The 25,137-nt window shown below is 34.8% G+C and overlaps 1 long non-coding RNA gene across 1 annotated transcript; it reads left to right on the top strand.

Annotated features, from left to right (window-relative positions):
* On the top strand, nt 1-19,709 carry LOC124629535. The gene is made up of 4 exons (XR_006984303.1): nt 1-13; nt 3,450-3,454; nt 8,068-8,071; nt 19,354-19,709. It is a non-coding gene; the product is annotated as an uncharacterized LOC124629535 (long non-coding RNA).
* The last annotated feature ends 5,428 nt before the right edge of the window (nt 19,710-25,137 follow it).

Raw genomic sequence — 25,137 nt, 5'->3', positions numbered from 1 at the left:
AAAAGAAAATTGAGTTGTTTATACTTTTATGAACGTTTATTTTGTTCCGAGAAATTATTTCTATTATTTTGAAAGATTTCATCTGTTTGTTATGTATGAAGGTATAGTTATCGGCACGAATCTTGAGCTCTGACCTTCACCTGCGCAGAATTAATTTATTGGGTCCCTTTTGTGGTATGAAGTGAGGTGCGGGGGCGGGCTAAAGCGGTGATTGGCCCGCAGTGCATCGCGTCATAGCCGTCACTCGGGATTGGTTCTTTGCTAATAAATCACTTCTGCGCAGATGTAGGTCAGTGTTCAAGATTCGTGCCAATAACTATATCGATGTAGATTAAATTCAATAACGAAGCAGTAGTCAGAGACTCAAAGAGAGTATTTATTATTCAATAATCTTCTTTGATATCCTGCATATTGAAAAGAAAAAAACTATTAACACACGAGGAAGGTAATTAAAATAAATTAATTAAAACTGCAATATGATTTCAATTAATATCCACGGTTTGTTTTGATATTTTTCCGCATAAGAATAAGCCTTTTGCAATGGAGCTTTAATTATTACAGTTCGTATGCTTTATAGGTGAATCGACCATCTCGATACCATTCTGTGTAATTAATCATGTGAAAAATTAACAATAAAAATATTGTAATGTTGCCCTGTGGCTTTATTTATGTATGTACTGCGCAATTCAATAAAAGGCTACTATTTTATTTCTAGAAACTCTGCATAATGTCACTTCGAAAGCGCATTGTCTTTCACGCAGTGCCCGCCACGCCTGATTTTGTTCTGAACGGCCGGGAACGGGCTTTCGTCCGCTTGTCGCCTATATCTTCTCCAAGAAGCGCTCCCAAAACTTTGTATCTACCCTGGCAATCTGCCAACGCGAACTCCACTTCCCCGGCAATCACAACTTAACATGAAATTTCAATTTTTACGCTGGTTAGCGCTCACGAAAAAAGATTTCTGTTTTAATTTTGTGCGTCAAAAACATATAAGTGATGTGAAGAGCGTGTGTTGTACGTTCATTTTTCGTTGCTTTTTAATTTTTTTCGCATGGGTATTGAGATTTTTTGTTATTCTTTCAACCGTTATGTGACTACGTTATGAAAATAACTATGAAGCTTGTTTTTTTATTCTGTTTTATTTATCAAAATAGCTGACCAGTCGTTGGACCGTCGAATTTTCATTTTGCTCGTAAAAATACTAAGAAATAAATACTTTCAGTTTTTACCGAATTTTCCAATATTGTAGCTGGTTTTATTTACTTTATTTTACATGATACGTTCTCGGTCCTGGTCTAAAAAATCTTAGTTTTCTATTTGCTTATATCTTATTTCGTAAACATTACATAAATCATTCTTAAAAACCGCATTATCTAATTGTACTATTAACCTCTATTTCACAGTTATCTATTTAAACTTAAAAACAGACTTACACACTACACATGTAAATACAAACACAGAATACACAATCCAGAGATACACACTGCCAAGCTACGAACATCTCTCAACGTTCGCAAGAGCGATATTATTCGTCAGACTTGATTCGACGTGATCAAATCACGACAATTGCGTCTCTCACGAGCTGACACGCTCTGGACTGGGTTAACGGGGCGCCATACAAAATGGCGTTAGTGGACACGGAGGATGATAGATGAACGGAGATGCTATGAGGCAAGTAGGTCAGGCGCCTTCTTCTAGGTCAATTACGTACGGTAGGCGTGACCAAAACGACGAGGCATTCGAGTTCTTAGGGACATCTGTCAAAAATTGGTATTGATTGATTGGTGATTTGGTTTTAGTATTAGTATATGTGGGTCCCAGAGAATGCGTATGAGGGCCAGTAATGTGCTGCGGGTTGTTCGAAAGAGATACCGCGGCCCTGGCACATAAAAAGCCTATGACGGAATACGATGGTTTTTAGTCAGTAATAGTCTGACACTCCCTCGCCGCTGCTAACCCACGGTTGCAAGGTTTTTCATTATGACATCTCCGCTCATCCTTTTGTTCTCTATGGTCATGAATGTCCGTCTCTCATATGGGGAGATTTTTTGGGCATTTTCCTCATACACAACAGAGGACGATGATTAGATGTATGATAGGTAATATGGATGATTAGATAAAATATAATAATGAATGTCTTATTACCTGCCCTCTTTACATTTTCCTCAATTTATGTTGAGTTGATATTAGAGGTGAAAGTTGTTTTTCCCTTTCCAAAAAATAACCTACTGAGTACTTATTTGAGTTTGACCCAGTTGTCAAAAATTGTTGAGTGATAAATAGTTCACTCCATTTTTCTTCAATTTTCATAATGATGAGTACTTAAAGCAATCTTAACATCTATAATCCACTCGGCTGCTAATTTAATATTCCTGGTAAATAGTATTTATAACAGATTGTTGATTCCCAGAAAAAATATAATTCGTTGCAGGAGAAAAATCCAGACGATTTTTTGGAAAATAAGTTTTTTAACTCAGAGGTGAAACAAGGCATTAATCTTGTAAATTGTTAAATACTAAAGCAAATTGGCGCTCAGAGGCCCTAAGCAATACTTATAGTCATCATAAAAATAATTTTCACAATTAAAATAATAATTGAGATGTAGACGGATCACACACAATCACACAGCGAGCTTTGCGCACGAAGACCAAATATTATATTGATAGGAACTATGCTTCAGTTGGCATCTATACTAATATAATAAAGCTGAAGAATTTGTTTGTTTGTTTGTTTGAACGCGCTAATCTCAGGAACTACTGGTCCGATTTGAAAATTTCTTTCAGTGTTAGATAGCCCATTTATCGAGGAAGGCTATAGGTTACTTTTTATCTCGGTACGGGAAGTAGTTCCCACGGGATGCGGGTGAAACCGCTGGCAGAAGCTAGTACAAAATACACGTAGTGCTTACATATTAAGATTTCGTTAACACGGCAGTGCGTGGTCCACTACAGATAGATAGTGGTGCACGACTGAAATCTACATAATCACCATCAAAAAGTCAAAAGTATTCAAAAATACACAGCTATTATTTTGAATGAGGCTATTGAACCCATTTTAGTGGCGTCATACGGAAATCTTTTGAATAATAAATGTTTGCAAAGCTTTTCGTGGCCGCGGCGGTAGTCACTGAATTCAGGAAGGGACACACTATTACGCGGTTTGAGATCAACGACCGGCTAAACACCCGCTCTTGGCATTGGCTGTGGGAATTGAGGCTGTTAATGCATTTGGTTTTCATGAAGCAAAAGCTGTTATTGTGAGGTATTTAGAAAAAAAGCTGGTATATTTCTTTACTTTACGACTTCGTTAATTAGAAGCTGTTTCCCGTAGTTACAGCCGCAACCCACGGCTACGGGGTGTCGATCAAATGGAATAGGAGCATGGACAGGGTCATTTTCAGAATGCAGCGGAATTGGGAATTGGATTCGTTTAAGCTATGTACGCGTCAGCATGTGTGCGCTCGCTTTTCGTGCACAAAACTTGCAGTTTCGTAAACATGAGAATCTGCAGGTTAGAAAAGGTTAGTTTTCTAAAGCAACTAGACTACACGATTAAGATACATGTGTGTGTGTGTGTACATCACAATAGAGAACAATGTCTGTGTTTGGACTTTCATTAATCTATTGTCATATCCCCTGACCTCCAGAATAGTTTGTAACTTTCCTCTATCGATCGAAGGGAGCAAAACTTGATAAATTGTCTAACATTAAAGTCTACAACTATTAATCCGTTCAGGTTTTAATTAAGGCAATTATCTATAATTTCTCCGATGAGAAAGTAATTAGAGCTGAATTAATTATTTACTGTTTGTATAAACTTTAGCGAAACAAACTTGATGCTACATCAATTTAATAATAAAAATATCTGCACTCGTATCAAAAATATACATAACTGTCAAATATTTAAATTGTTTAAAATACAGTACATTTGGCCTATTTTTTTGTAAATTACTGTATATATTGTTATTGTTATTAGAAAAAGAGCACTTTTAGGTGTATTTTTAAAAGAGTGCTGATGTTAAATATTTGAAAAAAATACTTTTCACTATCAGTTTGACTGGGTGCCAATAAAACTATATTATAAACTCGTACAAAATTCACAGTGGGAACTTCGTTAAGGTAATGAACAGGTAAATCACGTGATGAGGTAATCCATTTTATTATGATGTATTAAGTGCACTTCCATTTAATTACGTGTCAGTGATATTAATTAATAATATAATATCAGTGGCCGACAACACATTTTGAGCCTGATTTTCGGATAATGTATTCATTTGCATAACTGCACTGTGTTGTCATAAAATGTGTTGTGTGCAAAGGTGAATTCTATAAGCAAGATTAAAAGTTCAGAAATACATACAGTTGTTTATTGGTGATAGACTCTTATGAAAAGTATTTCTAATGTGAGATGACGTCACACAGACAAGTATGGAAGATTAAAACATGATACGCTGACTTTAAATTAGATGATGGCAGAAGGGTAATGATTAGTTTCTATTTTTTTATTGAGTAATGCTACAAGTACCAAATAGCTGAATTAATAAGGGTATGCCAGTTTTAGCAGCAAAGCAAATAGGCATAGGATCTATCATACCTATTTAGATTCAATAAAAAAAATGAGATGACCTTTTACGATAAAAGTGGTCATTAAAAATGTAAAGTATTTTGATTTACTTATATAAACTTTGTAATTATTTTTAATAAGAAAAATACGCAGAAAGCCATTACTAAAAATGAGAGTGTTTTAAATCATAATATATTTTCGTAGGCTGTTTTCAGGTCAATACACCAGAAATTATAATAACCGATGAAAATTTATCGCGCGTTAAAATATAAATAATTTTAATAAAAACTGTTTCTGACAGAATATTAATTTCACAGTTCATTTCCTGACTTTATCAATAAATCAACTAGTCAAAGAAATTAAGTCTTTATGTAGAAAATAATTCAGGTAGATATATCCCTACTAATATTATAAATGCGAAAGTAACTCTGTCTGTCTGTCTGTCTCTTTATTACGCTTTCACGTCTAAACCACTGAACTGATTTTAGTAAAATTTGGTACAGAGATAGAGTTGACCTAGAGAAAGAACATAGAATAGTTTTTATCCCGGACTTTTTAAAAATTCTCTTGGAAACGCGCTACAACCGAACTCTACGCGGGCGGAAGCTAGTACAGTATAAAAATAAATATACACTGGAGACTAAACAGTCGGCTGGGCTGACAGTTGACCCGATGGTTAGCAAAAGTTTTCTTTTAAAGTAAATCTTAATTCCAATCAATCTTTTAGAAGGTCTGATACTCAATTATGAGCCCATGAAAACTATTGGCTGACTAAAAGTCTGCAGTGTACGGGCACTCCTCCTCCTCCGACCCATTTCCCAAACTATGTTGGGGTCGGCTTCCAGTCTAACCGGATTCAGCTGAGTACCAGTGCTTTACAAGAAGCGACTGCCTATCTGACCTCCTCAACCCAGTTACCCGGGCAACCCGATACCCCTTGGTTAGACTGGTGTCAGACTTTCTGGCTTCTGACTACCCGTAACGACTGCCAAGGATGTTTAATGACAGCCGGGACGTACAGTTTAACGTGCCATCCGAAACACAGTCATTGGTGTCTAAGATATACTTAGAAAGTACATACAAACTTAGAAAAGTTGCATTGGTACTTGCCTGACCTGGAATCGAACCCGCGCCCTCATACTCGAGAGGTTGGTTCTTTGTCCACTAGGCCACCACGACTTTTTTGACTGCAGTGTACGGGCACTATAAGTGAAATATCTAAATAATAATTTTATTTTCGATACTTGAAGAAAAAAAGGTTTTTTCACAATACAATTGTAGCGGTCATGCGGTCCAGTAATTTTCCGATAGCCGAACAAAACAGGACCACTAATTCGATAGTTTGGGCGGTAGTCTAAAAAATATCGCTAAATTGAATGAATATATTTTGTTTCTTTTTTGTTTGTTCAGCGTTTTTGTGGTTTTAATGTTTTATAAAATATATTTTACAATATAAATGTTGCGGTTATTTATTTGCATAATAATAATTGTTTTATTTTACATGGTTTATATGAACTGCGTGTATTTTTTGTTTAAAAACTTCGAGTGTAAAAATATAAAATTACCTAACTTAGTTGGATAATGACTTAGCTTAAGACTCTTAGAACTTTGCTATCTTTAAACAAATTAGAAACTGTAAAATTTTATTTTTCTTATCCAAGTATTATACAACGTTGTTATCTTTACATTATTTAATTTTCCTAATTACTTAGCTCTGAGTTTTAAGGCATTAAAATAGTATGAATATTTCTAATTAACATTGTTAAAATAATGTGGTATACCATGGTTTAAAACAGCTCATAATTTTGAATTACACCCAAATGGGAACCCAATTACAAATACACAAAATTACCAACGTAATAATGCAAGCGGTCGGTAAATTTTATTGCTCGTACAATACGCGATTGCAATAGCATAATGCTATTATCTGAATGGCTGAACGAGCAATGGATATAGAATACAAATGGACGTTCGGATGATGTAGGCTTAGGACGTGAATCATGGCGGTGGCCAGATTGAATTAGTGCGCCATATTTTTTTTTTATTTATCAACGGAGTATATTTTTTATAAAAACAAATATTTCTCGCTGAATTGTGAACATAAATTGACAACATTTTTTTTTGATAACGAAACAAAACAATGTGATGTATGTTTGAATGGATTAGCTTTAGGAATGAAACTAAATACCGGGAATTATTGTTTACTATTTTGTTGTGTTCATTATTTAAAACTAGTAACTGGTTTTTGCGCATACAATAAGTTTGTGGGAATTATTATAATTCGTTCGTGACATTTCAAGCATCACGTAAACCGATATTAGACAGAATGTTTGTGTCAAAAATTCTCAAAAACCGTTGATCTGATAAATGAACAAATATGTGAAAACCAGGTATTTCCGCCGTGCCTAGGCTGCACGGTATATTTATTATTCCGTGCTGCAGTAAAAAGATTAGCTAGTCAGCAGGTTGGTAGCAACCATCTGTCCAGTGTGCACATTTGCGTGAAACAGTGACCTGTTGTTACGTAACGAAGGGATATCTGCTTTACTACAATATGTATTGGTATTAGGTAAAATGGAAAGATTTTTTTCTTAGTTTGTTTGTACCCTAATTAATGCTCAATCCTGTGCCCAGACGATAAAAAGGCTGTAAAAGTTGTTTGTAATCTAAAGCCTGCGCAACTACTGAAACGATTTGAAGAATTGGAAAGTTATAGGAAAGCTACATTCTTCCCGAGTAACAATAGGCTATATTTAATCCCGGTACGAGCAGTAAGTAGTTCCTACGGAACGCGGATCAAACCGCGTACAAACGGCTAGTTCTGTATGAAAGGTCCATAGTCTCTTTGAGATGTATTCAACTAGTGCTTGTATTAAAAGTGTAGATTTCTATCTCTTTCTTAGCTTAATTACTAGATTCTGACGAGAATCTAGTAATTAAGCTAAGCACGCAAGACGTTGCGTAACAACTGAATTAATTTCATTAATCGTGCAGTGCGCGAATCTATAACCATTTAGTATTAGAACTTTTTATTAAGAAAAAAATACATCAATATAATAACAATTCAATACAAAATTGAATGTAGATATTCTAAGTCCATGTTGTATCTCTATGAAATAATCTAAACAATACAATGTGTGGTGCCTTCAGCAACATAACAATTTAATTAAAACTGGCATTAAATTAAAAGAGCCTCACGCTATTCTTGTTATTAATTTACAGGAGTTTAATACAAGCTGTTTGTGAACTCACTGTTGTTTTTCTATTAAGATTATAACACGCTATGAATATTTTAAATATTATATTAAACGGTATAGTATGTTCTTCGTTTTTTTTTTGTTGAATGTAAATAAGTACATAGTAGTGTTTGGATAAGATCAGGCTTTTACATGTTAAGTTAATCATGAATTAATATGGAATTTTCTCTAAGAACCAAAATAAAGTCACTTTTAAATTAAAAAGTTAAGCTATACCTACCTATATTTGTACAATAGGAATGATCAGAAATGTGAAATAAGAAAACAAAACTCAAGAATATAAAAAGCTTTTCGGTTAATCTAACAACCGTCACGAATTGTAATCAATAGGTTGGCCAGTGTTACCCTGTGTGGCAGTCGGTTAAACCAATGATTTTTATTCGAATGTTTTGTTACATTGATATTGCACAGTTTCGGCAGCAAGCAAAACAACCTACCAAAGAAAACAGTGCCAAATATTGATATCAAATCACGTCATAAGCAAGCCTTTATTAATGTGTAATGAAAACAGCAAGATATAGAGTCGTTAAATAATAATAACTTCAAGATTGCCAAAGTTACTCGGGGAGTTTCTTTATACGTACCAAACTTACTGCATGGCAAGTAATATGTGCGCTTAGAATTTTACGATCGAGGAAATTACTTCGCGAATATTATTCACGTCATTTCATTATATTAGAACTGGTATTTGACAACCCGGTTTGTAATATCTTTGTCATTTTACATCAATTTTATAATTTATTATTAATTTATTTATTTATTTTATTTTTCATTTTTTTTTTTATTTTTTTTTTTATTTTTTTTTTAGTTTTTTTATTGTTCTACTAGGATAGTTTTCTTTTTGTGTTGTAAATATCTATTGATCAAATTATCCTTTGGAATCGAAAATGTGAGAATTTTATTAAATACTTCGATCATTTTATAAGTCGTTAGATTTTATGGGTGCTCTAAGGGTTGTCTTTACAAGTACCTGTATGTTATTATGGTTATGTTGCTACCTCACATAAGTGCTTTCAGAACGAGTACTATAATTTTGAGTCATAATAATATAGGACATGACCATCTTAGACAAAGGGACAATAATAGGCCTATTCTATGGAAATTTTAACGGTTTGCTCATATATATTCTAGTAGCCATAGTCAATAATAAATGTCCAGCTTCCTGGATTGCGTCAGATAGGCAGTCGTTCCATGTAAAATACTGGTACTCGTCTGCATTCGGTTAGACTGGAAGCCGACCCCAACATCCAACATAGTTAGGAAAAAGCTTGGCAGATGATGAGTAGTCACTATGTACAATCAAGTCTTCTTATATATAGCTCTGTATAAATGAGAAGTATTCTTGTCTTGCCTCTTTCCAGCTATATATTTGGCTATAATATTAGTATGCGCAAGTTTTCTGGATCATTGTCCCTTTTCCTTACATTCGCAAATCAATCATACGGGTGACTGACTCTGACCTCATGCTAGCAAAGAAATACAATTGAAACGTCTTTCTTATGTTATCTCAGAGCTTTTGCGTATCTTATGTTTTTAACGTTATTATTTTTCCTCGCCATTAGATTTGAATAAAAAGAAATAGGTGCCATTGTATTGTACTCTATGTTTACATTAGGAACTTTAACTATTAATATTCTAAAATGGAGCTTCCTGCTTTGTTAGTTAAACAATGTGTATTGAGTCATACTTACTAATGGTCTCATTAAAAATAATTATACCGCGATGTTTATACTTCTGTTTATGTGTGTCTGTACTACTGCGAACATCTACCAAACTAAATGACACCAACACTGCACCAAAATGACGAACTGCTGACGCAATACCGACTGAAAAAAATCGTTTATTTTAACGACCAATAGGGGTCCATGTTCATAACGCGCCCTGAAATGTATGCCTGACATCTCATATTCGGTGGCGCATAAAAATTTCTGCGAATGAGTTCTAAACGATTCGTTTGGTCGTATTTCCTACGGCGGGTAATGGCCGTTTTACGCATAATATGAACGAGCCAATCATTCATGGACGACCTACTTCCATACCCAATAGTAATAAGGATATTAGAGTTGTGTTGATGAAATGTTCATTTTCTTAACTGGTTATGTAAAATCTGAGGCGGGTGGAGTTTGATTTTTGTAAGTTGAGTGTATTTGGTAGGTTTATTAGTTGACTGCATAAAGTGCATGGTATGTGTTACGCTTAGTAAAATAATATTATTAATAATTAGTCCTCTGGATTCAGATATCTTTTATCAATTATTGTTTACTCGCATCATCTTTTCTTGTTTAATCCGTCAGGTGACTCAGTACAAGATTTTAGACAGATGTTTGGCATTATCACTGAGCACCAGCTCGCATCTTTATGATTTATTTATATAGAAGAATATAGCTAGCTATAATAAATGACAGTATCAAGGCTTCTAGGCGTATAACGCTAGTTCTCTCAATAAGGCCTTGTTCATATTCCTCATTATTTATTTGGCACACAGCGAGCCATTTTCTTGGAAATATGTGGTATATACTTTTCTTAATGGACAAAGAGACATATATAGGAAATAATATAATAGAATTAGTTGATATCTCTGTATATTTTTATGTCTGCGTGATCTTCAGACTACAATGGATGGCAAAAATTTATGTAACTACGTATTGGGGAGATATTGTTGCTTATTTCATGCAGGCATATATATAATATATTAAGTGAGCTAGTAATACCTATTGTATAATAATTATTTAGAGGATGTCCCCTTCAATGACACATGTAATTGAAACGTTGGATTATATTGGTAGGAATTTTTCAGCAACTTCGTAATTTGTTGCTGACTCAGACAACGCCATATCTTATCGAAAATAAGAATGAATCAAAAATTCAAAGCACCTCATTCAAATAATTTAAAAGCCACAAAAAAAGCAAAAGCAATATTTTTTTACTAGATTTTTCCAAAGTTAGGACTTGGAGTGATATTACGTTTAAGTAGGTTGGCTCAAAGCCACATGCAACACAAACTGCTTGAACTTAAACACTGCATATTGCAACCGCTGTCGGCACTATAATCAGTCTTTTTGCACAGTTGTAAACCGAACTATTAGAAAAGCACATTTTTACACCAAAATGAGCTACGACTAACGAGTCACGTAATGAGGAATAACTTAGCGTTTTAAGTTACATATTGGTTAAAGTACCCGTGTTAAGTTACATATTTTATTTACAGCTTATAAGGTTTCGTCTATAGGGATTAAGTCCTCTTCACTTTAGTAAAGAGATGTGCCAAGAGAAGTTGGTATCATGTATCATCAAAAAATGTCGGATAGCGATAAAATAAAATAGTATGCAATAATTTGGACTTAGTAAACCACCAAACTACACTGACAATCTCATATCTCCTAAATAAACTCTTTTACAAAAAAAGCGGGCATCTATGCAAAATCGTGGTTTTAACGACTTTATGTGAATTTCAAAAGGCATACCTACGTATTACGCATGCTTATCTAGCCCTTTTGATGCCTGGAACATATTCCAGTAAAACTAAGATTTCGCATAGGGGCCGTTTTTTTTGCAAAAGAGTATATTAGCTTCATAAATCTACACAATCAGCCACTATGACTTCTGTCACGAAATGAATGCCTAATAATCCATGAGGGACATTTGTCTGCCAGCAACAACCTAATAAGAGCTTGAGGCTCTGGCCTCGATTCATAGGTCAACAAAGACTTACGATTTTCTGAGCACAGAATCTAGATTAACTGCGCTTTCACACTAGTGAATGTCCCGCTTAGTCCTGCCAAACGGTTTATATGGATGGCAGTGAACAGTTGACAATCATCGGTTTAAAAGATGACACGTGAAACCGCGCGACAGCTTTTTGTCGCTTGGAATTTATCGAGCGTAAAAAAAACCGAACGGAAAATCCACTAACGTGAGAGCGCTGTAAACATGTGACCAAAAATAAATGAGATATAATTGAGTAAAACATACGATGTAAAAGTTTTCCCAAAATAGTTTTCCTTAATAGTTTTAGAGCAGTTGTGAAGTAACAAATTGCATTAACAGAAGTACACGTCTGCTAAGGTTCTTCAAATGGGATTCCATCAATTTTCGCATTTATCTGACCCGCCCGCGCTGTTACACCCAATGTCCTTTAGAAACCTCCCATCTATATAAAAGATCATCGAAATTGTAGTTTTATTGTCGAACTGGATAAATATAGAACGGGGACGCATGTGCTTTCGGATAGTTTACTGTATTAAATATTTTTGTTCAAAAATACTTAGATATAAAAACTAATTCATGAATTTACGTAAAAGTATGCATTTTATAAAATTTTCAATAGGTATAGCATATAAGAGAGTAGATGGAAAATTATTATCAATTATTTCAGTCGTGGAACCGTGTTTTTATCTACCAGAGTCAAAATGTTCCAAAAAGAGTAAAAATAATAACAAGAGTTTATCCTTCAGTTCTAATAAGAAATAACTACAGCATTATTTATCTGGAACGTTCATTACAGTCGTTTATATTTTTAACAGTAAAATTAAAGAGTATAAAGCTAATAGACTTGAAAATAATGAATGTTGTTATAGAAAATGTAGCCATACCTGAATATAAGACAAAATGAAGAAGGTTTATATTAAAATGAAGCCTAAAACGCCCTCTTATAAAGATACGAATAACGCAGTTTACTTACCTAAATTAAAAAAAAAAGACGGCTACGGTAGTTGGGAGGCTAAATTAGGTATATCGTAGGGCCACTTAGGTATATTTTTTCTATCCTTTCGGGTTATAAAAAGACATACAAGCAGCAAGAAGCAAGCATTTTGGCGAAAGATTATGAAACCAAAAAATACTAAAAGCAGAAATGGCAATTAAGTTTTTTACCATCCAATTTTAAAACTGGAAGTTTCATAACGTGAATCTATGGAGTTTTTTGCAGCTTCTTTCTCTTAGCTCTTGGAACTTTGCAACTTTACTTGACCGTTAAAGTCCGACGCCTATAAAAACGTTTTTATATAGGTACATCAGATTTCATATAACAAAAGTATAGCATAACTTTATTGCACTACTTCAGAATAAACCAAACAAGTTTCTTATTCAAACTAAAAAAAACTAACTTTGACATTAAACTCTTCTAACCGACATTATGATTCAAAAACCAATATTTACCACTGAACATTAGTATCCAAATACAATTTAAACAAAGAACTGATCTTATTGAACAGCTGGTTAGCATCCTTTGTTTACACATTATCTGGTTCAAGTACCTAGTAATAATATAAACATATGCAGTCATTTAAACATTATCTATTTAATTAACAGTTCAATGAGATGTGCCTATCAACCTCATTACTTGACTTACCTACTGATAATAGCACTTGTTTGCACCACATCTGGTTGAAATACCTATTAATATACCTACTATGTCTAGGTTTTTCCTAACTGTTCACCCACCCATTTACGTAGCAGCGGTACTGATCGGTGTTTAACTGCATGATTGCCTGTCCTGTGCGGCTGCTATACACCTAAGAGCGCGTCGTTGATAATAAATATGAACAAACGCAGTAACTTACCGCTTTTTGACAGAGAGCTCCTAAAGTCCGTTCAACAGCCGAGGGGCGATTATTATTTTATTTCAAATATTGATATACATACGAGAATTGTTTTCGGAAGTGCGGAAGTAAAACCTGTACCTAACATTAAAAACCGATCACCTCCGATAGCTCATAATATTAGTAACCCTGCATCCTGTCTAGTTGGTTTTTACACTATGAATAAAAGAACAATACATAACGAAACCTTGTGATTAACGCTCAATTCTTCTCCGGGTGCGAGGAGGCCTGTGCCCAGCAATGGTACGATAAAGAGGCTGTAACTTAACCTAAGATATTAGTCGAAAATATTGCCTTCAAAAATGTAATATAAATCTTTCTTCCCCAGGTTCGTTATGCCTCCGCAATGTTCACGTGGTGGTACCAGAAGCGGTAGAACGCGGCTCCAAAGTCGAGATGAAGTGCCTCTACGACCTCGAGAAGGAGGTCTTATACTCCGTCAAATGGTACCGGGGGGACCGCGAGTTCTGTCGGTACTCCCCCAGGGACGTTCCCCCGCTCAAGATATTCCGGATACCTGGCATAGAAGTTGACGTAAGTTTAAAACTCTAGGGTTTAACATTTAAAACCTGTGCAAGTTTCCCCGGTTCAGTTTTCATGAATAAAATTAGATGTTGAACAGCGAATTATTTAGTGGTGCTTTTCAAAGATTTTGTATATAGAAGATAAGGTAAAAATCGGTTATTTTGGTTTGTTCTTAACTTAAAATCTCGTTCAAGATTAATCTGGAAATCTTAATCACGCAACAAATCGTTCTTGCCTGTCGTTTTACATTATAAAAATTGTGTGAAAAAAATACTTGTTTGAACATATGAATATGTGCAAGATTTGAACATAAACTTACTCAAATTCAACGTTTATAATGCTAGGTACTTTGAACATAAAACTACTACATAGTCTGCATTCTTTTCCACTTTCTTCGCGTAATCTCAAGTATAAACTTCACACCAATTAAAGTTGGGCGCCAAGGCACCGACCCTACTTGTTTTGATAGGCTGCGTTTCCTCACCGGACTTTGATGGAGTTTGTAATATCTTTACAAAGTACCAACTTCTTAGATAACCCTAAAACTTGCCACGCATAGAAATTTTGAGCATTTTAGGTAAGGAAGTGTTAATTATCAATTTCTCGTATTATCATAGGCTTTTGCGTTTCAATTTAGAAGTTTCGTATAGTATAAGTACATCTACTTCTTACATTGTTGGGGTGAACCTAATCAAAGTTCCGGGAAGCGATTGGATGCCTGATTTCGAAGTTACAAGGCCTTATTGAGCCCTTCGGCCTAGATTCTCGAAATTAGACCACCAGCCCAATTACTTAAAAATTGGCCTCCGATTGACTTACATTTCGAAGTAGTGTTCTATATGCGTCGAATTGTTTTGTTTTTTTCATCTGTGTGCTAAATCTAGGCTATTATTATTTTAGTTTATTTAGTGTGTAGTAATTAATTTTGTCGGACTTTAACGTGATTATAAATACATAGTAATTGAACAGTGACTTGCCCGGTTTTTTTAGAATTCATTTAATTATGCTTTAAATAGGATCGTAGATAAAGTAAATTTTGTAACAGCAATGTTTGCTATTTATAACCACAAAATAAGTAAAGTACCAGAAAAAAGTCTTGTGAAGGTCTCTGAATTTCTAAGTACAACATTAGTATTCAACGGGAACAATTTTTTAAAAACAAAAAGGCAAGGGAGGAAGTTGGTAGGGTTAAAAAGTTCCTGAAGTTATTAGCCTGCTCCTTATCTATGTAATTGACTGTCCCGCAGTTTTGTTAAGAACTTGAAAATTTAGAATTATTTTATCGCTGGGTAAGTTGTAAGTTATTTTAATTAATTATATTGTAAAGTAGTATCTCTTGCTGCTCTTTAACATGTATTTCACTACCCAATTACTGTTTTACCTTCATCAAAACACGACCCCCGAAAATGTATTTTTTATGAAACACATTTTATGACAATAGAAGCGTTATCTTGCAAAACGTAAACAAAATATTTAAAAAGTATGCAAAAACATCTCCTACTTCGGACGCAATAAACAATATTGAGAACAAAATGTTCCTGAACGTGAATAGAAGCTGCTGACATTTCATAAATTGCTTTCACATTGATCAGCATAGAGCCTCTGTTTTCAATGCTTTTACCTACTTCACAACATTATTACGAGTGTTTTTCGTCCCAAAAAGTGTTATTAAACGCGTCACATTTGTTTTCAAATATACTTTCGTAAAACAGTTTTAATGCTTGCCAAACAATACGAGCAGAATTATTTTGAAAGTTGCAAACATTGGCTACAGTCGGACACATACATCGCTGAAACCCATTAATGTCTAGACTCTTGACAAGCACAATGGTCGTTTGCTCTCGTATTTGTCTGTACGGATATTTATTTGCTCAAAATTAATTGAAGCGCTTCGACAAACAGAAATAATTATACTTTAATCAACTTTCAAAAAAATAAATTGATGTGTAGTAGAGAAGAAAAAACGGATTTATTTTACGTCACGGGTCAGATAATCACGTTGTCAATATCAGAGCTGAACCAACAAGTGAGATTCACTTTATTTCACAATTTATTTGTACAGGCACGTAAGATTAAAAATGTAACCCTTTTTTGCCGCTTCGGCGTGCGTAACAAATAGCGTTCCTACACACTAGGTACTGCGTATATTTAGGTAACATGTCCGCAATGAAGCAAGTACTATATTGACAAGACGACACGGCAACCTCTGACTCACACACAACTCGCCATGAAAATGGAATTGCCACAGCCATTTCTCTTCTAGCCCGACACGACAAATTATAACAAGTACGAAATTAAGTTTTGCGACTTGCGACTTTCTTCCCGGCTATTCAGATCCTCGTCTCGAGTTTACAAACGCTCGTTGAGATGTAATTACAATTTTAAGTAAAGCCTTACATTACGTTTTCATATTAATGTAATTCATTGCTTCCCTGTCTGCCGACAGACGCGCAATTTTTTTTACTTAAGCCAAGCCACTCGAGGTGCCGTAACATGTAACGATGTATAACTGCAAGATTCAACGAGAATGTAATTAAAATAACCATTTAATTTTGGTCGAATTAAAAATTTCCTTCAAAATTAAAACCTCAAAGGACCCTTCGTTTGAGCTTTTAATTTCTTTACTCAGGTTCTCGACCTTACAAGTTATTTGAAGAACATTGCTTTCATGTTAAAAAATACCATGAAATTGTGTTTCAAGAAAAATTATTTAATATTTCGTGCGCAAACATGTAATTAACGATCATTGTGTGCCAAAATTATTATCAACGTAAATTGTGCAAGCACATCCAAAAACATGGCAGATATAATTTTTCCAGGAAAAAAATATAATTTGTTTCAGTGGTTGCGTTTGAATAACGTGACTTAGTACAAATTCAACGTAACATGGGGGCCGTATTCAGCATTTAAATACATCATGTCTGCATAATTGCGTGTACGTAACGTTCACGGTGTGATAACGGAGCAAACATTTATATTTTATCGCTGCTTTTCACGTCAAGAAATTTCTCGCCTTACCATAATTACGGCCTCAATCGTTTTTATAGCGGCCTATCGGGAGTGCGGCCTAACTATGTAGGCCATTATTATCTTTATCTGTTGCCGACACTATCCGCGGTGTCGTTCCATACAGCCAATTGTTATGCCAACTGTATTCGAGTATCAACTCATTTCATGTCCGTGTGGGCCACTTAAATTTTATCGCAGGGCCGTAACATGGCTTCATTACTGAAAACTGTCTGCCAGCCTCATTAATGTCTATAATACATACGTTTTGTAGGAACATTAATAAAGTTTTTATCGTATAAAGATATCGTTCGGTAAGGATCGACGACTGCCGATTAAATAAGGGATAATGAGCATTCGGTCTTCAAATTGGGGATGATTGTGTATTTATATAACTTTAGATGAATATTTATTTGTATTGAAGTTAATTATTCCAAGTCTGTGGTAATTAAGAGCGTGTTAATGGATTGGATGATACTCTCGCGTTATTGGGGATGATAAATTGGCAATGGTTTTCAGTGAAGTGCCGTTTACAATTTGTTGGTACCCGTATCATATTTTAGTGGAAGGCTTGCTGAATCAATAAGCTAATGAAGGAAGTGATTGAGTTTAGCGTGAAGCCAGGGACGCATCGCTAAGTACCTAGATGTCAAATACGGGTATTTATCTAACAGCGCATTCTACAATCATATTCGAGTACCTACAAACACAGAAACGCAAATAGATACTTAGACAGTAAGCAGGCACTATTCTGAAAGATGGAGGTAACTGGTGGAGTGTTATGTTTTGGGAACTATATTTTTTGTCACCAAAATTTATATTTGTCATCAAGTTGTATCACCTAATAAATAGATCTATCGCCACGAAATATTTTCGTTCTCAGATAAACAAAGAGTGTTCCCAGGTATGAATTAGCAAATTATTGTTAATATAATGTGTAAAATATGAGATGGATTACCAATAAAATTGTAGTGCATTACATGAATATAAACTTCGTTCTTATAATAATAGTTTTATTACTTAAATAATAGCTTGGTGCTCAAAATGGTAGATCTGTCACCAAATAAATCGATTAATCGATCCCTGACTGCGACTCCTTTTTATTTGTTATTTTGTCACCAATACAGTAGTTACATTTTATTTCGTTCAGTTATTAAAATAATGTATTCGTTACCAATTTAATACATCAGTTTATAATTTTAATAAAAATATGTTCAAAGGGAAGAGGAAGGGAAGGGAGACAAAATGGCGCGCTTTCGGGCCTCAACGAATGGGTTGTAGGTTGGTTGTAGGTACGATCATACGATGCGGGGCGCGGGCAGTGAGATTTTTAACAATAAATATTGATTATTTTGACTTTGATTAATTGTTTTATTTACTATTCAGCTAGAAATTTAATTTAAATATATTTATACTACCTGTGGAAACTAAAGCCCTTGGGGGGAGGCACATGGCCAGTTAAGTAGTAGACTCTTTTGGTTGAAATGATGATGACGACCACCCTACATTTTTAGACCTTCATGAAATTTTCTAGTGATATAATATATGATTTATTGGTGATCTCTTTAAATTAGTTTGCTTAAATACTATTAGGACAAACCTATTATAATACATACAAAATCATTTATTTGGTACTTGACCCCATATCTCCATGATTTTCGGTAATTTATTGTGGAAATGATTTTATATTGTTTGGTGACTACATTTGGTGACAAATCTACTATTTTGAGGGCAAACCCTATTATTTAAGAAACACAAAATGAATTAAATTGGTGACAGCTTAAATCATACCCTTATGTTTTTCGGTGATAGTGACCCAAGTATCCTCAAATCACTTGATAATTTCTTCTGTTTATCCAGATAAAATAGGTACAGCTTTTTATAGAAATTGAAGGTGTCGGTGTAGAAAGACAAAGTGGGTACCTACCTTTATAATAGATTAGACTTTCTAACATTTGAAAGCATACTGAAATAGCCACTTATTTGTTACGGAGTGTGAGAAACATAGGTACCTACGCGAAGACAAATCTAGGTAGGCTCTGAAAACCTAATTCTGATAAGGATTATCATATCATACATAACTACAAAACCTTACCGTGACGTCACAACTCACAGTACACAATCGCTTAAACCTCGTTATGCTAAACAGAGTTTTAATGTAATAATATTACGTTCTCATATCGTTTAACAGGATTTAGATAAGTTATCGTTATGAACCATTAAGCTTTAACAATGATAATTACAATATTTTGGTACACAAACCATTGTTAACTTGTTTTAACTGTTTAATCATTAACTGTTTAATCATTATTCTACACCAGCAGTCTGTGGGCTAATCATACACAAAAAGCGGACAGCGCACTGCGCATTCAATATAATAACGCCTTCAGGGCGCTGTTGAGGCTTCCACCTTACTGTAGTGCGTCAGGGATGTTCGCGGATGCGCACACTGATGATTATTTCGCGATCATGCGCAAAAAAGTGGCATCAGTGGTACGCAGATCGAGGGGAAGCAGCAACAGCATTCTGAAGGTATTTTCAGAAAGGCTAGAAGGGCCTGTTATGGATAGATTTATCAAGCTGCATGTTAGACATGGGACTTGATAAATCTTCTAATAATCCTGGATGTATTGTGTGTATTATTTTATATTATTTTGTACTTGTGTGTTACTACTAACATAGTTTGTAAGTTTGTACTGTTTACTAACACGCTATGGGCCGTCGATGCCTGAAAATAAAAGATTTTTTTTTTTTTTTTTATTTTTATTTTTTTTTTTATTTTATTTTTATTAAGGAAAGTGCTTTAATTTTTGATGGTGAATAAAATATATAATTTAAAAGGTGGTAAACTTCAGATATTTACTTTTAAGGCTTGTTTGTTTGTAACTTCTGCGAAATAACGGTGGATAAAACCACGTGCAGAGTTTACCACATCGCATCGGGAAGTTTGAAACATAAGATTTTTTAAAGAATACATATACCTAAACAGCATAAAATATGTTTTATGTAAAATGTGTTTATCTAAAAATGGGACCTTTATCTAACTTCACTATCGTTTACCACTAAGTATCACAGCGAATGACCATCGACAGCTGAACGCAGGTCTCCACCAATGAGGGCCAACCATTGCGATCTATAGTCTACATCTTCCTTCTGTTCTCTTTGAAAAGTCGCCCCGTTGTGAAAGAGAGATCTCAATCTAACCGAATCTAGTAGAAAAAAACATAGCTTGACGATGAAGAAAAAATATAATTATATTCTAAGAAGAAATGTAAAAATCGAAATATCGAAAATTCATCGAACCAAATGGAAAACATAATCATAATACGACAATCACTAAATCCTTCGTGCGTATTACCTTGGCGCGACTTATTCCCTCGGAGAGCCCGTACAACTATCACCACATTTTATTAAGCTCTCACAGACGGACGGACAGTCACGCACATACAGAGGATCAGGTGGTTCGTACGAGATTGAAAGCCCAACTATTACCGACGCCCGAACTATTTAGGCGAATAATGCGTGGAACGTAATTGAAATATACAAGGCTTTTGTTATGGGTTGTTTGTTGTGAAATGAGTATGGGAGTTTGTTAATTTTGAAGTTTGACAAATCATTTTTAGTAAGTAATCGTTGTTTTGTACTGAATCCGGTAATGGATGCTGTATTTTTATTTAACCCTAGATAGATAACCTACGTCGAAACGACGTAATCGATTTTGAAAAATCGTTATAACTCATTTGTTTTTCGCGTTATTATCCTGCCCGTTCCTGTCAACTCAGTCGGCCGTCGGAGCTTGTAGGACATACCCATATCGCCCCGGTGAGTGCAATACTTTCGTCAATATTTACCTACCTTACGTCGAAGTGACGTATGGTTATCTTTAGTGTTCGTTTTTTGTTGCTGGGAAAATGTGTTATTGTCTTTTTTTGAGCATAAATTTACATGTTTTTTATTCGTTTTTTTTTTACTTGTTATAGGCCACGATAAAAATTACATTATGACGTCACGAAACCGTGCAGACGATGCAGCAACCTGTCGGTTGTTGCGTGAAACAAGCGATGAAGAGATTGAGGTGTCGAACAGTGAAACTGATGACTGTTTATTAGAAGATGAAGTACAAAGTGATGCAGAAGACTTTGAAGACAGTGCACCAGTGAAGGGAAACACTGATGCTGAAGACATGTTTGGAAATAACCCCGAAATTTCTGAAAGTGCTTCGCTAACTATGCCGAGTTGTATTGTCATGCCATAGCGTCAAATTCTCAGTGGCAAAAGCGATCATCCTTGGACGGCGAGTAAGACAGAACACGTGGCAGAGTATCTGCTGCTGATAATATGATTTGTAAGAAAGAAAAACCGCTGGGTCGTAGAGATTTTATGAAGAAACTCAGCGGTAGCCTGATGACCCCATGGATGTAGACAAGGCGTAAAATGGTCACTTTGCCGATAAATATCAAAGAAATAAATAGTAGTATACTGCCAAAAAGACCAGCCAAACCTCCCACACAACATGAAGGTGTACCTGAGGTAAAAAAAAGGAAATATTGTGCCTTTTGTTCTTCAAAAATTAGAAGGATGACAAAGACAATGTCCGACAGCTGCAAAAATCTCATTTGTGGAGAGCTCAAGTCTAGCGCCTGTCCTAAGTGCCTTGCATGCTAAAATGAATAAAAATTGTGATTTACTTTAATTTGTTATATACTAGAGATTAAAAAAAAATGATTTTTAAAAGTTTACACAATAAATTTTAAGGATGATGGAAAGATTGCTAAACGTTTATGTTTCGAAAAGTAAAAATTATCTTGTTTTGTACTTATTTTTTTTTTCTTATAAAAATATAAATAAACTCTAATGTTTTTCATTTTATCAACATATAATTAAAGATATTAAAACATAATATCACATTTATAAACATAGTATATACATAATCTAAAATATGCTCACTCAAACATTCGCACGTCGAATCGACGTATGGTTATCTTTAGTGTACAGTGAAATATGGTTATCTATCTAGGGTTAAACTGTGAAAGCGCGGACATTCACTGCTTGCTAAAAACCTAATCAGGTATAGTTCGGCCATTCAGAGAATGCGTTCCTGACACGTCGCGATTGAACTGACGACGTAACTTTGCAATGGCGTTGCAGTTACGATAAAAATATTTTTGCTGGTTGTTTACCGTTTTAACAATTGAGGAGCATTAAAACAACATTATTATATCAATAATCAATGAATGTAGTTACGTCGTCAGTTCAATCGCGACGTGTCAGGAACGCATTCTCTGAATGGCCGAACTATAATATACCTCCTACATCCATATATCCTATTTTATATATCAAATTCCTACTTTCCATAGATTCTATGTATACCTTTGATAAATAAATTCAATTTGCCACCATTCACTAGTACCGCTCAAACAAAGCATTCTCAATCTAATTACCACTGTCAGAGAATGAGCACATCCTAGAATATCACAATAAACAGTGATTGCAATTACCAGTGACACTGGAAAATGGATCAAATGCCACCAAGTGCCCCAGAAACGAACATAATAAGCTTCACTGTTTTAAGGTGTATTTCCGACACATATTATGGACGGCTGCGATCTGCCGCATGCGTCAGAAGCACGCGGCTATCGTCAGCAGAATGTCTTTATACTTATTTGTCAGCTTCTTCTCCTTAGGTATAGGTCTCCTATATTTCATTATTTTCAATGAAAAGTCAAGTTTGACCAAAAGCTTAATTTATGTATTTCTGATGATAATATTGGGGATATATTTGGCCGCATTAAAGAAACTTACCTACTATGTGCGATCTATACTCACAATTGACCACGTCTTCTACTACCACAGACTACACGTATCTATCACATATTTCAAAAGGTTCATTGTTTTGACTTTTTTCATAGGCGTTTCACTCACGTGCATCAGCCGAACACGTCGACGACAGGCGCATGTTACGGTAATGTACCATTAATATCTCGCGAAGCTGTATCACACAAACTTCGCTAAGACTTCATAGTTTGTTCTTCAAGGCAAAGTGAACATTCTTGATCATAACTTGTTTAGACAAAGCAAGCTTGTGAAGTAGTCTGAAAATTGGATTTATGTTATGCTCGAGTATTATATTTTCTTCTAACGTTACTGTTATAAAGAATGTATAAGTAGTATTTATTCGTACTTAACGCCGAAAAAGATTTTCTGAACGTCTTCACTTATGAGCAAACTTATGCGCTACCATTTGTAATATTTTTGATCTCTTTTGGGGGATAAAAAGGTTTATATTTTATTTGTGAGGAACACCCCCGAAGATATATTTTTTAAAATCTAACACCTAAAGGGAAAAAAAACTACTAATATTAAAAAAAATACCTTACTCACTAACCAAGCTATGTAAATACAGATGAATTCTTCTCCTCAACCTGCCATTACGCTAATAACCACTAATTGCAATCAATCTCCCCCGTCCCTTACGGCAGTTCGCCATAATAATACCCTTAGGACCAATAAGCTGACAGCCGAGCTCCACAGGTTACAGGTTCAATATTGTGTAATCCTGGCTCCTAGTGAATGTGGCAGATTTGAATTTGGAAGGAAAAAGGAAAAAGTTAGGGCGTTTTGTTTTTTTTTATGGGGAGTATGGGTATTATTTTTGAATAAGGTTCGATTTGAATTTGGAATAGGGAAAAAACTAAATAACAACCCATAAAAAAAGAAATACGTAATGTATTTTTTTTTCATAAAAAAAGAAATTATGGATTTCAAGATTATGGGTTGTATTTTGTTTTAAAAGGCTATATAAATATGCTAGATATGCTTGCATCTGCTTAGAGATTTCACGCTGATATTAATATTGTCTTGTCATGTGGAAAAGGATTATTTTAATGTGTGGCGCTAAATGAAAAAGCGATTGCTTATGACGTTTAGTTCTTATGTAGCTTTAATATATTTTGTGACTTGTTGCTCATTAATACGAAAGTTAAACATAATAATATACTAATATAACTTTTAATTACGAGAAAACATAAATAATCTTATCCAAGAGAAACAAGCTTGCACGATTAAGTTATTTGAAATTCCAAAGTTATTAAGAATGTTTTCAACTATTCAACCATATATTTCGTCTTGCAAAATAAACTTAGACTTAATCTAAATTATTTGTGCTTAAAATTTTGTTTAACTAGTCTAGTAACATCAACGTCAAAATGTATGCAGCAATATACCGCCTATGCAAATGGTACAAAAAGCGATCACGAGCACAAATGTCAAAGGTGATATGATTTTGATTTTACGTGACAAAATTACAAAGTCCATTAAAGTTGTTAGTTTAAATGAAAAAAATATATGTATGTTTATTTAACAAAAATTTTTTTGAACAACTGAACCGAAATTTACAACCGTGCTTTGCTCACTACTCTAACACAAACGCTTAGGTGTTGACAAAGGCGCGTCAAGTGCAACTGTTGCCTTGCTTTTTTTGCATACGATTTATTCTTGAACACGTGACGAACGCATGTTTAACATTTTTGTAGTAAGAGAATGTTTGCATTACCCGCAAACGCTCCGTCACTGTAATTGCAGACTAAATACTTCACTTTCATAAAAGTAAAGTGTTACAAGGTCTATCTATCTACAATGAAGCAATACTCTTTCATTCTCTTGCCTATATTTGTGACAGTCAAAGCAACCCCATCTCTTTTGAAACATGATACCCATACACTTTTCATTTGCCTTATTTTAGTATCACCAGGCATTGTCTACATCAGTTCAGATTTCTATTGACAAAAGCATTATTTGACGATGATAACGTGATACGTATAATTGAATAATGGCTTTTGGTAAAGAGGAGAAAAATGGCCGTTTGATAATAGAAGTCTGAATGGTATCATCATCCTCCGAGCCTTTTTCCCAATCATGTCGGGGTCGGCTTCCAGTCTAACCGGATTCAGCTGAGTACCAGTGCTTTACAAGAAGCGACTGCCTATCTGACCTCCTCAACCCAGTTACCCGGGCAACCCGATACCCCTTGGTTAGACTGGTGTCAGACTTACTGGCTTCTGACTACCCGTAACGACTGTCAAGGATGTTCAATGATAGCCGGGACCTACAGTTTAACGTGCCATCCGAAACACAGTCAATGATGTCTAAGATATACTTAGAAAGTACATACAAACTTAGAAAAGTTG

The sequence above is a fragment of the Helicoverpa zea genome, chromosome 4, assembly GCF_022581195.2.
Source record: "Helicoverpa zea isolate HzStark_Cry1AcR chromosome 4, ilHelZeax1.1, whole genome shotgun sequence".
NCBI classification, from domain to species: Eukaryota; Metazoa; Arthropoda; class Insecta; order Lepidoptera; family Noctuidae; genus Helicoverpa; species Helicoverpa zea.
The sequence above is the reverse complement of the archived record's forward strand: the minus strand, read 5'-3'. Positions and strand labels throughout refer to the sequence as shown.